Source organism: Harpia harpyja, chromosome 8 (genome assembly GCF_026419915.1).
Source record: "Harpia harpyja isolate bHarHar1 chromosome 8, bHarHar1 primary haplotype, whole genome shotgun sequence".
In the NCBI taxonomy this organism is placed as follows: domain Eukaryota; kingdom Metazoa; phylum Chordata; class Aves; order Accipitriformes; family Accipitridae; genus Harpia; species Harpia harpyja.
Window position 1 is genome coordinate 1,488,066 of NC_068947.1, and position 17,043 is coordinate 1,505,108.

Consider the following 17,043-nt stretch of genomic DNA (forward strand, 5'->3'; position numbering starts at 1 on the left):
ACTACCCTTAAGGCAGGGGCTTCAGTCCTCCAGGTTGAGAGGACCCCCAGTAGCAGCCAGTGAAAGCATTGCCAAATGTCTTATGCAGTATGACCATTGTATGACATTTTCCTGTACGAAAAACATACGGAACATAACATTTTTTCCCGAGCCCAACATTGGTCATCTACTGCTTGGATGCTGAGCTGCTCAGGCTGCCTGGGTGTTGGAAAAACACTGATTACATATTAAGGTATGATACCCCTGCAGTTGGTTTGCTGTTGTGCTGTGTTTTTCTGTGACATGGCCATGTATCTGACTGGCCTCGCTCACTGAGCAAGGGATGTGAAGCCACTTTCTGGATACAGCTTCTTGTTGGGTGGTTGGGGGCTGTCTCTACATGGAAGCGTGCTTTTGGCCTCCAGATTCGTCACCATGGCTGTGGTAATGGTGTAGCATTTCTGACTCTTGTCTGTGTGTCCCTTATCCTCGCTACGGTTGGTGCTTATCATCTTCTCTCTTTCCTGCATGCCAATTAATTCATCTCTGAAATCTGGCTCCTCAACACGTGAAAATCCTTCAGCTGCTAATCCACCAAAGAAGCTACGTGTATTTTTAGAAATCCCGGGGTCTGACTTGTTCCACCACTGGGTTTAAATTTTTAAAAGCTAGCTGATGTCTATATTGAATTGTGCAACTAGGTCTTCCTCTTCATAAAACACAACACTGAATATTCATTTGTATCGATACAATGTGGAAATAATGTTAATCCAATATGTTGACAGTTATACCATGATAAAACTTGTGGAAAATAGGAGCTGAGTATTCAGGTCTGAAAGACAGGCAGGAAGGTAAGCATTTAGTTCTTCGAAGCATGAAGTGCATGAAGTCATTTGAGTGCAAGAATGGCCTTACTGATTCAGACCAGAAGTCCACCTAGCCAAGTACTCTGTCTTTAACAGCAACCAAAAGACAATAGAGGAAGAGCAAAACCCAAGCGTATCACCCTGGGTATGCCCGCTGAGCTTCCAGACACCCATGGCTTAGGCACTTCTTGAGCTAGAGTGTCTTTTCATGCCTAGTAGCCCTTTGTGGATTCTTTTCCATCCAAAAATGTGTCTAAATGTTTCTTGAATTCATGGAAACTTTCCTGTACACAATACCCAGCCACAATGAGTTCTGAAGCTGAACTACATAGCAATCAATAAACTACCTCCTTTTTCTTGGGCCTGTCCTCTGGACATTTTATTTGATGCCCCTACTTTTTAATTATGATTTTGTAGACCTCTATCATATCCTCCTTTGATTTTGTTCTTCCAGGCTGAAGACTTCTGCTTTATATACTGTTTTCTTGTTCAGATGCTGTTTCTGCCTTGAGTGGTGTTGCTCTTCTCTGCATCCTTCTCTGTACCTCGTTCTACTGTATCTTCCTGGAAACAGCATATAGTGGTGATGAGTGATTGCTGCTTGAACAAAGATTTCTCATTCATATGTGAAGTGATTCCTCTTCATTCTAATGACTGCTTTTCCCTCTCTCTTTGTGGCTGTCATGCATTTTGCATGAATAAGTTTGAATCTTAATCTTTCCTACCATTTATAACTGTATTTATTTTCTATTGGGTTTATCTGTACCTATAATAGTTCTTGGCAGATTACCATGGCATTTTTGAGAAAGGGAATCTTCTCCCTTTTCTGTGACTCTCTTTCAAGCTGTTTGTGTGTCTGAATCCACAATGCTGAGCTAGAGTTTAGTATTACTTTCAGAGTGTGTGAGCCATAATCAACAATTTTGAGCTGCAATTAAGAATGGTCCATTGAGTCCATTAAAAAGAAACAAATGCAAAATGGAAGATAGAAATACTATAAAATTACATTGCTTCACTGAGCAGGCAAGGAAGCTTATTGCTGAAAAAACCTAACGGATGTACATTAGCAAACAGGTAAGTGCCCAGGAGATAATGAATAAAGAATTTTAGACTTTTCTTGGCAATGTGGATTTTCTTTGTAATGAGTGGTAGCGATCACTTCTTAGTACAGAGAGGGAGCTAGCAGCAATATTTGACTTCGTTTCTGTTTTGTCATTTGCGATGGTTGTTACAGAATAATCATAATTCAGGCTGGATCAAAGATAAGTTTAATGAACCAGGGACTTCATTAACATTTTGCATTCCATATCTCACCACTGGATTAAAAGGACTTTCATGTTCTTTAGGAAGAAAATGTGTCGGCCCTCCATAGGACAGCCTCAGAATCCCAGTTGGACTTGGTACCATAGGGCCAAGATTATACAAAGGAACAACAATCTTTATTCCTTCCACTTTGCCTGCATCTCCACTTCAAAAAAGTTTAATGATTCACATATTCATGCTTCATCGTGCAAACTGATTTATGTTTTTATCCTTTTTTTTCCTTATGTTTTTTTTTTTTTTCCTGTACTCTGCAACTGCTGGGTTTAAATGTGCTTTGAATTTTCTTTCTCTTACACCCTTGCAATAATAATATGAAAGCATTATAGTTATGTGCATGTATATATATATATATGTATGTTTTTTCTTTTTGCTTGAGAGCTTAAATAGTAGAAAACATTTTGTTCTACTGTTTTTGTCAGGAAACAGCTGTCGTTGCTTTGCAGTCTAGCCTGATTTACACTGGCATGCAACGGAGACTTGAGGGAATGGGAGGGTCCTAGGAGAGCCCTGGGAGATTAGGGTCATTTTGCCATGGTCGACAGAGGAATAGGAAGGGTCAGAATGGAGATTGCTGTTTCTGAATGATGATGTCCTTGCACGAAGCACCCCTTCAGGACTAGTTGCCAGCCAGTATTTACCACTCACCCCTTGGTGGCAGAAGCAGCAGCCTGTCTGGCTTTCTGGAGCTCTGCTGGAGGCAATGTAGGACCAAGGATGATCCATTTTCACCTTCTACAACCTGTTGCCCCATGTGAGAGCTCAAGTTGCCTACGGCTCAACCCTGCAACGCCTTATCAGAGTACAAGTATTGTATTCTGCAGCCCTTCCCCAGCCCATCTAGATCACCTGAAAATACAAGGCAAGTCAGATCCAGGATCATTAGTAAGGAAGAGCACATTTTGTGAAGTTTCTAATAAAACCTGTAATAATTTCATGGAAGCTGATGCAAATCACTCTGTACTTCTGTTAGACTTTAAAAGAGAAACATCAAACTACTGCACTTCATACACTTGTTTGGGTGAAGAAAAGTGATGTCTAGGTGATTGGATGACTGCAGAGAAGCTGCTTTCATGCCAATTGACAGTGGAAATTAGCTAGGAAATTGCTCGAAGGACTGGAGTTTAGTTACACAAACTTAAAATTAGAAGAACATTCTGTACTGTATGAAGGAAAACATATCTGTAACATTTGGTACAAGCTAACATTAGTCAGGGTAATTAAATTCAATGTTTTTTAAAGATTAATAGATGTTTTACTTCAAGTGCTTTAGCAAGCACAGAAATGGGAGGAAAAGAGTGTTGCTCTACCACATTTTCTTCTTTCATGTGTTCTGGTACGTTAATTTGCCAGTATCAGAGAAGTGGCCAGCTGGGTGGATTCTCCTGATTTCAGGTAGTTTTCAAAAGCAAATTACTGCCCTGAGAAGATAAAGCACATTTTTGAAAGTCATATAAGAATTTAAAAATAGAACTGTCTGAAAAAGGATTTTCAGTTCCAAGAGAAGTATTGATTGATTGTTTACCTTGGGAACCATCAGGAAGATTAAAAAAAAGACACACACCCCCCCCCCCCCGCTATTTCCAGAAGACTGACATTTTTCATTGCAAGGCAAATTCTTAACACCTCCACATGGGGAGAATTGAAAGAGAAGGTGTAGAAACCTGTTTTCCTGTATTTCCCGCCTTCCAGGGACTCAGAGAGGCAGGTACCCATCAAAATGCTGAGGCCAGCAGGAATGGTGTCATGCCTGCTTGGTCAGCCCAGCTCTACAGCCCGTCACTTGGGGATGGGACTGTGACCTCTGCAATAGGTGAGGCAATTCTTCCAGTCTGTTTTGGGCAACAGGGATTTAAGTACCTTTTGGAATCTTCAATATCTGTGTCCTCTGTGCAGCCGAGCAGGAATCTGCAGCTGCGTGATAAAACCCTTACGAGCTAGCCTGCTTACACCAAATCCCCAGCACAATAGTCAGCACAGTTGCAGTGAAAGCCGTAAAGTAACCCGCACTGATAGGCATACGGCCCGTGCTGCATGTGAGATAAAACAGCTTCTCTGCTGTTTCGTTTTGTTATTTTAAATCGTGGCTGTATTTTTTATTCAGTTCTTATATTTATGAAAACATTGTGTAAATATAATAGCTTTGTGATCATTGACATTTCAAAAATGCTGAAAAATAGTTCGGTCTTTGTGGGACTGAAAGGACTTACACTCACTCTGTCAGCTCTTGCGGTAGCATCGCTTTGGCTGATGCCTCACCAAATCACCTGATTACATGAAAAACACTGAAAACTGTGATATCTCATTACATGGCATCGATTCCCCACAGCTATATGGTAATTAGCCAGGTCTCTCCTTTTACTTAGGAGCTTGTACTATGTCAGGAAACCCCCAAAGCAAAGCATTTCACACAGAATTTGGAGATGCATGATAGCAGACTGGCCTTTTATCTGCATGTCCTGGTTTCAGCTGGGATGGAGTAAATTGTCTTTCTAGTAGCTGCTATAGTGTTATGTTTTGGGTTTAGTATGAGAATAATGTTGATAACACACTGATGTTTTCAGTTGTTGCTGAGTAGTGTTTAGACTAAGTCAAGGATTTTTCAGCTTCTCATGCCCAGCCAGCAAGAAGGCTGGAGGGGCACAAGAAGTCGGGAGGGGACACAGCCAGGACAGCTGACCCGAACTGTCCAAAGGGGTATTCCGTACCATGTGACGTCATGCCCAGTATATAAACTGGGGGGGTTGGCCTGGGGGGGATTGCTGCTCGGGCACTAACTGGGCATCGGTCAGCGAATGGTGAGCAATTGCATTGTGCATCACTTGCCTTCTATATTCCAATTCTTTTATTATTGTCATTTTATTGTTGTTGTTGTTGTTGTTATTGTTATAATTATTATTTTCTTCCTTTCTGCTCTGTTAAACTGTCTTTACCTCAACCCACAAGTTTTACTTTTTTTTTCCCCAATTCTCTCCCCCATCCCACTGGGTGGGGGAAGTGAGTGAGCGGCTGCCTGGTGCTTTGTTGCTGGCTGGGGTTAAACCACGACACCCCTCTCTTCAGGTGTTTGTAGGAGCCAAGCACAAGGTAGCCCACAGTATAGCAGAAGTATGTGATATTTATTCACACAGAGACGTAAGAAGAAAAATCTCTGCTCTACAAAATTTACTATTAAAATTAGACCAGTAACAGTATGAATACTGACAATAGGCCATGCTAGATAAGATGGGGTGATTGTGGTAAGTGGTTTTGAAAGTAATTTTATTAAAAGAAATGGATCTTATGATTAATTTTCTGTTATGTGGCATATTCCTTTTTTCATAAAAGCAATTATTCTTTACCTTTCTGTTTCTAATGGGCAGGCAAGAGAGTGGGAGTAGATCGTGCTGTGGTAGAAGTGAGCGGAGGAAAGCTCATTCGCTGGAAGCGGTAGTTACAGGGGGATCAAGTCAAGCTACAGAACTCATCCTAGAAAGTGGAACTTGTTCTCGTGCAACCCAGTTTTGTGAGTAAAAAGCCTTTGCGTTTGGAGTATTGCATGCATGTTGTTAGAGGGTGAGTTGACACTGCCTATATTTGGCCCTCTAACAGTGCACTGGTGAGTTCAGAAAGGGTTCAGAAGAGGTGTGTGCAGCAGTCTTGTTATAAGGGCAGCTTGAAATATCAGGTTGTCCATCCCAGAGAATCAGCAAAAGAAGCGACAAGAAAACATGTAATAGACTGTATGTAGTGTTACTTAGGACCATCTCTGTTAGTCAACTAGAAAGTGAAAAAGAGATGTCATTTGAGGTTGAAACAGCAAAATCACAAAGTAGAGAAGTAATTTTTTTGGACATTGAGTACTGGAGAGAAAAGCAGGTATTTGGTTAGTAAGTGCTAGTCTATTAGAGAATGTAGGAACTGTAAGTAGCAGTTGCAAAGAGGTGAATCAGTGTCAGCTAATGAATACCTGCAGATATCATCTCTATCCTATATTTAAAATCAATTCACTTTAGTAGAAAATGTGTGTGGATCTTGAAAAGATTTTTATGTAGGCAGTTCTGAGAGTGAGACTGAAACTGGATGCCCCTTACCTGAGACTATATAAGACTAATCACTAAAAGAGGTCAAAATTGATGTCGCTCTCATAATTTTGGATATTAACATTTTTATTATAAAAGGGTTTAGAAGGATTTTAGAAAGAAATATTGATGTAAGTATGTAAGTTCACACAAATAAAAACCTGACAAATATTTGATGATGAAAAATAAAAAAACAGACATGAATTTTCACAGAAAAATAGGAAATGATGGGAACAGAACTGGGTCACAGAGAGGTGTTTCAAAATCGTAGTGCATTTTCAAAAGGAGGAATTTTAATGAAGGAGCACAATAGTGAAGTGAGCATGACTGTGGCTGAAGATTTTTGAGACCTGTGAATTTAAAGCTGGTTCTGGACTTGATTGTATTCTTGCTGTGTTCAGTAAATTTATTTTGACATTCAGAGCCAAGGGGTGGGGGAAAAACCTGTTTGTTAAAAATTATTATTATGGAGAGTTGGAATAGACTACTCCTTACTGAACTTGGGGAGAAGATTAGTCAGCATGCAGCTGTCTTTGACCTTGAAATGCAAAGAAGTCCCAGGACTCTGTGGGAATCAGGGAGAACTCTATCATGACTTGACTGACATCCACCTACTCCTGTAGATGCATTTTAGATGCACATTCTGTCTTCCTTCGGAAATCCTTAAAAAGCAGTTAAATTGCTCTGCAGGAAGGGGATATGCTATAAGGAGCAAATGGGATGTTTATAAGATCATTCATGTTACACAACAGTCAGGAGACAGAAAAATACCCATGTCAAATATTATGAGTTTATTAAACACCTAATGATTGACTGTGACATTGATTTAAATATGCAAATTAAGGTACACGTGTTTAGTGTCAGGAGAGAAGAATGACAATGAGAATCAATGATAATTAAAAATCCTGTACTATGGCTGGGAAGGAAAGGTATTCTGCTCTCTATGATAGGTATGGCTGGCGGAAAATGTGTAAAGAGCACAAATGAAGAAGAAATGTGTATGCTGTGTTTTTTGAAGAGGAATGAGGCGTGGTATGAATATCAAAAGAAAAATGTAAGGATTGTTGTCTTTGGACTAACATACATGGTATAGGTCTGTGAATAAAATAAGCTTAGTATAAAGTATCTGCAGCCTCATTACATTCTATAGGTATCAGTATTCAAGTGACAGAATAAGTCACAGTGGAAAAAAATTGCCCTTTAATTTTCTGGTCTATGTACTGTAGCTATTCACATAAATGCTATTGGTTCCTATTAGAATTTAGATATATTTCTTGTAGTGACCTGAATTTATTATGCTGCTCTGTAAGTTTGCCGAATATGAATTGCTGTAAAGTCAAACTGAATTTGATTGCTTTCAAATATCTCAAAAAGTAGAAATGTTGGAAGTTACATTTTTTCTGTGCTACTAACTGGATTTATGTTGAGGAATTTTAAGCAAATATATGTAAAAGTCTTTTCTGACATGATAAATGAACTACATAAAGCATTGGTGTTCAGTATAGGTTAATTAAGGTTAATTTGGATCATAGTTAGCCTTCACCCTTCTGCAGAGTGGAGCGGAGACTCATACATTCTGCGATGGGACCGTCCTTACGCTCAGGGTTGCAAGGGCTATGCACCTTCCTAGCAGCAAGTCACTGAGATGGCAGCGCCCTGTGTTCAACAGGCTGGGCATTTGTGTAGGGCAGGCTTGATTTCCTCCTCTTTCAAGAGTCAAGGGCATAGCCATCACCCCCAGGACAACTGGGGAGGCAGGTAAGACAGAAGAGCACTTCTGCTCCCTCCTGCAGGACACTCTGACCACGATGCTCATTGCACTTTGTGGCTGAATCCCATGGGCCTTTCCTGAGAAAGCGCTCTGCACATTTGCCAGGCAGATGGTGACTGCTACAGTTAGTGTGATGACTCCAGTTAGGATATTTCCACAGATGTTTGTGGGCAATGCAAAATATGTTGTACTTTTCGTGAGATTTTTCTATTACCCAGTAAAAATTGCCTTAACTGGTTGCAGGGTGAGAACAGAAATATCTCTTTCAAAGGTTTTAAAGACTCAGCTGCTGTATTGTTCTAGAAAAAACACATCAAAGACAAATTTCCTGTTGGAGCTAGGATGAGGAACATCTGTATTTAGACTGTATATTTTGAAGCAATTTCTTCTGATTTTGTATAAAGTATCCGCGTTAGTGATGGGCTGTCCATCACTAACACATTGCTGCATGTCTAACATATCCAGGATTTATAGCTTCCTTTGCTCCTTTCTATGCCACCAGTGGGACTCCACATATTCTGTGGCATGCCTTTAATTAATTAGTCTTTATCCATCCTATTTGGGGACAGACAGAGGAACTTAATATATTATTACTAACTAATGAGCAAATTCTACTTTCTGATGATTAAATTTTCAAATGTAATTTGAAATATAGATTGTACATCCTTCACAAGGAGACATCATCAGATAGACTTCATTAATTAATCAGCAACATTCAGTGCATAGCATGGCTATGCAGGTATTAGAGTAAAATAACCGTTATTTGAAGTGTTTTTTTCACATTTTTCGTTGTTTCATGGGAAAATGGCCCAGGGTTTATTTTCTCTATGATGTTAGCTCCATTTATAACTCAGATCCCATACAGAAGAAAAATGCCTTAACCTTAATATGTGTTAGTACTTCTGTGCTGAACTGTGTCCTGGTTTCAGCTGGGATAGAGTTAACTGTCTTCCTAGTAGCTGGTACAGTGCTATGTTTTGAGTTCAGAGCGAAGAATGTTGATAACACTGATGTTTTCAGTTGTTGCTCAGTAGTGTTTAGACTAATGTCAAGGATTTTTCAGCTTCTCATGCCCAGCCAGTGAGAAAGCTGGAGGGGCACAAGAAGTTGGCACAGGACACAGCCAGGGCACCTGACCCAAGCTGGCCAACGGTGTATTCCATACCATGGGACGTCCCATCCAGTATAGGAACGGGGAAGTGGGGGGGCAGGGCTTCGCCGCTCGGGGACTGGCTGGGTGTCGGTCGGTGGGTGGTGAGCAATTGCACTGCGCATCATTTGTACATTCCAATCCTTTCATTATTGCTGTTGTCATTTTGCTGGTGTTATTATCATTATTAGTTTCTTCTTTTCTGTTCTATTAAACCGTTCTTATCTCAACCCACGGGTTTTGCTTCTTTTCCCGATTTTCTCCCCCATCCCACTGGGTGAGGGGGAGTGAGTGAGCGGCTGCGTGGTGTTTAGTTGCTGGCTGGGGTTAAACCACGACAAACTGTTAATCTGGATCACCCAAGCTGATCTTGCCTCAAGTTAGTACAGCTTCTTAGACTGTGTGGGTGTGGGCTGTATCTGTTTTGGTGCTGCAAGTCATATATTGGTTTCCTGTAATTTCCCCCCTTCCCCATACAACAAGCAAGACAGGCAATTTCTCCCACAATTCGTTCTTGGAAAAGAAAAAGTTGTGGCTTAGCTTATTGCAGCAAAGAAAGTTGTGTGTTATCCCTTTAGAAATCTTTCTGCCAGATGCCAGCGGTGGTAGTGCCTTTGATGGGCTCAGCTCTCCGAGTGCTATCCTGCAGTGCAAAAATGACAAGCTACCTCTTGCAGCGAAGACAGACTCCCCACTTTGTGCTTCCTCTCGTGGCTGAAAAAGTAAGGAGCTAAACTTCCCTCCTTCCTTCCTTCCTTGCAAGGCTGGATCAGGCATCAGGACTCTGGTCTCTGTGTTTGGAGGAGCCCGGTGGCTGGTACAGCGGAGGTACCTTGCAGAGGGCGAGGCGTGAAAGCAGCACGGAGTAAGGTCAAACGCTTCCTTGCTGCGCTGTGGTCAAAAGAAAGGACTAAGCTTTTCACTATAAAGCATCTTCTCAGATGTCTGATGCCCATGGTCCTTCAGCCTAGAGGACAAGGACCTCAAACCAGCACTGAAATGATGGCTGAAGTTCACACCATGAAAGTCTTGCCTCCTGCGTTGTTTGGCACGAGTTCTCTTAACACCAAATGCTTCAGGACCATTTCCAGGGATGTAGCCACAAGATTGGTAAAGCTCTCTCCTTCCCCTGAAATCCCACTTGCTGGCAGGGAACCTCTCCAGCTGATCATGGAATTCATACTGCTGATTATTCATCTGTGTATTGTTGTCGAAAGTCAAATTGTTGGGGACAGAAGTGAATGTGAACAGAAACATGCTGACTAAAGAAAAAGCTTGGAATTAGAAGATGTGAGTTTTAGTCCTGGCTCTAGACTACTTATAATCAAATAAGGTAAACAAGTCCATTGAGAATTAACACAAAGTCTCAATGGATTAACATTCTCCTCTGAATGTTGCCGGGTTTCATGACAGTGACAAAGACATCCTCATGGGGATGGCAGAGATCCCACTGACAGAAGAAGACTAGCAGCATGTGTAGCCCCAAGAGGGAAGGGGGAATGTCATGATGGGATGTGTGCTGCAGAGAATAGTTTTTAGACGTTGGAAATGACTGCTTCTTAAAGGAGTCATTGGAACACCGGCTGAAACAAGTCTTGAATTATCCTGATCCAGGACTGACTTCAGAATGTTACTGCTAAATAGCCACAATACAGTAATTATCATAATACACTCAGATTTAGCCCTTTCCCTGCAAGAATGCAGAACTACCCCAAAATCAGGAAACTAATTCCAAGAAATGAAAAGAAAGAGCCAAAAGAAAAAAAATATGTTGGTGGCATAACATGGAGATCGCTTAAATATAATATGCCAGAACTTCAGAATAAATGTATTTCACTTATGGAAAAAGAAAACTTGGAAGAGAACTCTAAATAAGTCTTCAAAGTTAAACATCAGAGTAAGGGGGATTACTAGGAGTTAAAAGACCTAAAATGAACATCACATTCAAATGGAAAAAGAACATAAACAAGTTAAATGTAAAATTAATAAGGCAGGACAAAAAAAAAAAAAAAGAAAAAGACTTGGGGGAACAATTTTCTAAAGGCATAAAAATTAAAAATATACTTATTTCTCAAACATATTAGGAAGCCTGCCAGAAAGACTGTGGGGCCAATAGATGATCACGGTTTAATAGGAGTTCTCACAGGACAAAAATGCAGAAAAATTAAACCAATTCTTTTCAGTGAGCGTCACCACCAAGAAGACATTGAAACCAGAGGGCTTTGTGTTACACGGATCGGAGTTTAAAACAGTACTTTCTCAAACAAAGGTGTCAAAGGAAAAAGATTTAGAAGAAATAGATGGAGTGAATGCAGAGAATAGCAGTAGGTGCTATTTACTTGGGCGCCCTAAGGGAACGTAAATATGAAAATGGAAACTTTAAGCTATGCTATGGCGTCTATTGATTAAATCAGTTGTGGTACTGGATGAGAGTGAAATAGCAAATATAAATTCAACTTTTAAAAAGGATTTAAGTGGAATGGGGAATTCAGAAAGCTTAAGACAATCTATAAATTTGGTAGCGTGTGAACTGTTAGAAGCCATCCTAGAACTAATAGACACAAAGGTAAGTACAATATAATGAGGAAGAACCAAGACAGCTTTTGAAAGGGGATTAGTACCTTGCAAATCTATTAGAGTTGTTTGATCATCACTGAATATACAGAAGAAGTGACCCAGTTGATAGTCTGCCAAAAAGCTTTTTGACAAGGTCCTTTGCTGAAGGCTCTTAAAGAAATTAAGTTGTGGTAGGATAGGATAGAAGGTCCTCTGCATATTAATACCTATTTAAAAGGTAGGAAATAGAAAGTGGGAATAAATGGTCAAATCTCACAAGGGAGGAGGGTGACAATGGAATTTCTTAGGCATCTGTGCTGAGGCCCTTACTGTTAAATATAGTAATAAATAAGTATACATTACATAACTACAGTGTGTTTATGTGTGTGCGTGTGCGCATGTATAATATACATATATGTATACTCATATTTCTATTTTAATATACAGATGAGAACAGGACATGAAATGTGTATTCTGTATCTACAAATGCAAAGTAAAGCATACAGGAAAACTATCCTAGCTATACGCCCGCAGTGAGAGGATCTAAATCAGTATGATATTACCATGGAAGATGGAGAGCTCGGAGTCACTGGACATTGTTCCGTAAATACAGTGGCACAGTGCTCAGCACTGTTCAAAAAGTCAGAGGGAAAATTAGGAACTATTGGGGGGGAAAAAGTGATGTTTACTGTTTTGCCTTCTGTGTCACTGTGAATAATTGTAGTTCATTTGCATCCGGAGTACATTTGTGGAGGCCTGAGCATCACTCCCTGCATTTTAAGAAGAGTGTAATATAATTATAAAAAACTTAGTTGTAGGGTTACTTTTCTGTCCTCTCTATGTGCTGCAGTTGATCACAGAGGCTGGTAGGTGCGGATGCCTGGACAGAGGGGTTGGCAGCACTGTGTGGTTGGGGAGCAGGGTGTTGGTCCGGTTTCTATTATCTCAGTCTGCCTTATCACTGCACCCTGAACTGGGAGCAGGACGTGGAGGGAGTCCCTCGCTCTGTTCTCACACCTCTTGCCTGAGCACTGTGCACAGGCTGGTCTCAGGAGCAGGGTGGAGGGGGTCCTGTTCAACTTGCTTATGTTCTTAAGGGCTTGTATCGGTTTGTTGGTACCTCTCTGTTAGGAGGCAAGACAGACTTTTCCCATCTTGGAGGGATAGCTGCAAGGCTTACTCCAACACAGGTAAATTCATTCTAGGCCAGTGCAAATATAGGGTCTAGAAAGTTTTCCAGACAGTTGCCCATACTTTTGGCCCATCTAAATTGTTTTAACTGTGGCCAGAAGGGACAAGAACCTGCAAGATGCTCTTACACTCTTGTCTAAATATAAGGCTACAATGTTCCTTCTCATGGCCTTGGTTCTTTTAAGGGTAAAATACCCCATTTCGGGTCAGATTTGGCTGGTCTGAGGAGTCATGTCTCAGAAGTGTTAATTCATATCTTGAATCCTCTCTCCCCTGAGGAGCCATTCCTGCTTACTTTGTACCTGAGTGGGACATGACAGACCTGCACGAGTCTGCTCAGGAGCAGAACATGTCTTACCTAAACTGAGATCCAGGATCTGAGGGCATGCACCATCATGTGCCACATGCAGGCGGTGGTGGACCCAGCCTTACTTATTGGCTCACTTGTGGCCCAAAATAGTGTAATCTTACAGACAGCACCCAGCAGATAGATATGATTTATAGAAACATTTGTTGGCTAATTGGTGGCTTATGATAAATGCATTTGGGAAGAAACCACATACTTTGCATACAAGCATGTCTGCAATTAAAAAAAGAAGTGGGAATGCGTCAAAGAGCTGCTTGTCCCAAACTATTCTCTCATCTCTTCTGAGAGCCAGGAAAATTAAGAAACCCTCTGCGATTTCTAGTTTGCAAAATTAAATAAATAAAAGTGTTAATTGAAAAGATGATACAGTAACTGTCTTGGTATCACTTAAGTATTATGATCTCCTTAGAAAGGCTGACATCTCTGAGAGGAAATACTGCTGCTTTGCATGCAATATAGTGGTTTAACATCAGCATTAGCACCCTATCTGTGTTAGAGTCAAAGTATTAATTTCCCAACCTGTGGAATATCATAATTTTGCATCATTATGTAGCATTCAATCAATAAACATCAGTTTTTCAATAATAGAGAGGATTTAAACAGACTGAGGGAGGAAATGAGTGTTTGCACAGGCCACTAGATTTGTCTGGAACCATGTGCACCTATTTCTGGTCTCTTGTTTCCATAAATAATAGATTGACAGCTTCATGGTTTCCAGGGGATACATGGTACATATAAATGTCAGACAAATAAATTCAAACATTCCATTTTTCTGTGATGAATAGCTCAGTGTAAGGTTTTTATAGTTCTAAATAAAACTTGTGATTTAATTTGGCTGGTGCTTTAGATGAATCTGAGGGTACTGTGACAAAAAAGTGGGGAAAAAAAAGAAAAAGGAAAAAAAAGGTGAGTCTCTTCATCCCTCCTGAAAAATTACAGTTGCTACATGTTTATCAGAAGGTTTCCTGAGTAAGACAGGGTTATTTGATGGAAATATTTAACTGATTTGTATTATTTGGTGGAAAAATTTAACTGAATGCTGTTACTTACTGTATCTTACACCGAACCAAAGTGACAGCTTTAATACAGGAATGTATTTTTTCTGACCCCTGAGTGTGGAGAGATAAGGACACTAAGCCTGAAAGTTGCTCACAGAAGAACAGAGCCAGGTTATAAGGCGTACTAGGATGAAGGATAAAGCTGAAACCATGATAACATAATCTTGTCATCATGCATTAGTAATCTTTGGGAAGTAGTTTTCTCTTTCTGATCTGCTACCCCAACTGTTTTCCAGCGGAGGTGTGGACTACAAGTTGACAGTGAAAATCTGACTGAAAACAGACATGTTTTCCTTATCTTTCCTGGATTCCTTTGAAGGGAAATACGGATTTGTGATGGCCAGTGCACTTGGTGTGTTTCTTCTATGATGTACTTCATACTTTGTAATGCTAATTTTTAATGATTAAATAAGATGACTGGCTTTCTAGGGAACCTCCTGGAAAGTGGGGAGAGGGACGTGGGAGCCTGCTCAGGGAAGGAAACAGCAGGGCTGGCAGCCAAGGGGGCCAGTGCAGTGGAGAGCTGTAATGAGCAGATAGACCTCAGAAATAACGGAAAGAAAACTTTCTGGGACCAAGGGGCTGTGCAGTGCTTGGGGCACCTCAGAGACTCACTGTGTTTGCTGAAACTAGTCCTATAAGCAGAGATACCATGGACAGGGAGCAACTGGATTATAAACTGTAATTTGCACTCTGAGATAGTGGCTTTGAGGGTTTTTTTCTGTTAAAACCCCTCATATTTCTGCTCTAACAAAATGCAGCCTTTTTTTGTTTGGTTGGTTGGTTTTGTTTTTCTAGCTGAAAAGGCTTTTAACCTGTTTTGGGGAGCTGACTTTAAGGAGATGATCTACACAGCTCTAGCTGACTTGGGGGTCCTTCACATACTCTTCTTTGCATGCTACAAATTGCTGCCCTAGTTGGCATTGCTAAATACGTCTCATACTTAACACACGTCTGATAGTTACAACCAATTAGTGAACACTAGAAAGGAGACGTGCAAGGTTATGATATCTAGTTGCAACCCATCATGGGCTTGGGTGATGTAGCATTGCAGGATCTAGGAGTGCTTGGAAGATCTGGGCCTGTACAAAGCAGAGGAGCTGTTTCAAATCCTGTTAGACAGACAGGAGTTTTAGCGGGAAACCATCATCCTAGGAGTCATCTTCCTTTTTTGGGAAATGTTTGCTCTGAGCATCTCCTTAACACAGAGAACTCATGACATGTTCTGTGAATGGCCACAGAGAGAAGGTCCCTTGTTTTCTTCTTTGCCTCTTCATATACCAAAACCCCAAAGTTTTGGGACAGAGCAAGGATAATGATGAGATACTGCCATGCTTGTTGTAGACCAAGAGATCAGAAGTGAGGGTCTGTCTGTGAAATTAAAAAAAAAGACATTTAGAAAAGAAACTAACCAACTTTTTATGTACACACAGAAATGTTCCATAAAGCAAAACTGGCTATGCACCATCTGCTTTTAATTTTTGGACAAAACTCTCAGTACTGCCTAGCATTCCTAAACCCAGGCCCTCCGAGAGTTCACTTATAAAAGCAAATAAACCAACTTTCAGTGTACAACATCCTCTCCTTTATAAATTATTTGTAGGCCGAAACATTTCCATGGAGACTAAAAATGGGTCTTCTCCCCATGTGTCAAAATGAACTCCAGTGTTACCCACAATAAAGTTTGTGATGGCACCATCTTTGGCATACCGGCGTATTACTCGTAAAAAAGGCACAGCTTATAAATAAATATAAATATAAATATATAGATTTACTATAAATAGTAAATTTATTGTAGAGATTTTTTTATTACTGCTGGCAGCACTCTCACCTGAGTTATATCTGTGGAGAAACATCTCCAGGTACCTCTTATTTGGTGAGAGGAACAAGAGCCATCTGACATGTTTGTGAGCCTAAGATGGGTGCAACCAAAGCCAGAAACTCTAGCCTAGTGTTAAAGGAAAATATTGCCTAAGAACTTTCTAAAAGCTGACACCGATGAACTAGAGTGGTGTTTGCCATTCTGTCTTGTGCAGTATCAGTTAATTCAGTAACAGATACTAGACCTGCATGAGTTGTTCAGTGTAGATTAAACTTGTAAGTTGGAGGACATTTTGAGTCTGAGTATGAGGCTCTTACAAGTATGTCAAGGTTGAGTTGGTAATAGCTGAGTGGTTTGGGCATTTTCTGCCTCCTCTTTTAAACAATACCTTTATTATAAACATTTTGTATAACATAAGATAAAAATAATTTGTTCCCTTTGTTGCCGGTACTTAGCAATGATGATTCTCCAAGAGAGATAGATGCATATTTGGCCTCCTACTAGTGAGAAGGTGGCTGCTTTCAGAACATACATTGTACTTCCTATCTTATTTCTCTCTTTTTTTTGTATTATTTTGTTCATCAGATGCATGTTTTGCATGATTCCCAAAGTCATGACTGATTTGCATTTTGTATTGTCTCTGTCTCTGGAGTTTAGGGTTCTTGGGCTAAAGTTTGATGTACTAAGCATTTCCAGGAATAAACAAAGACAACAGCAAAACTGAGGTAACAGTAGCTGAGTAAAAAGCACCATCCAGGAGGTAACTCCGAACTTCAATGCATTAAAATTGACAGCTTTCCAAGTGAGAGGTTAAAAAACCCTAAACCCAACTTTGGGGCACAAATTAATGTAAATTAATACAGTATTTTAATGAGGTGATAAAAAGTTGCATTAAGAAAGAG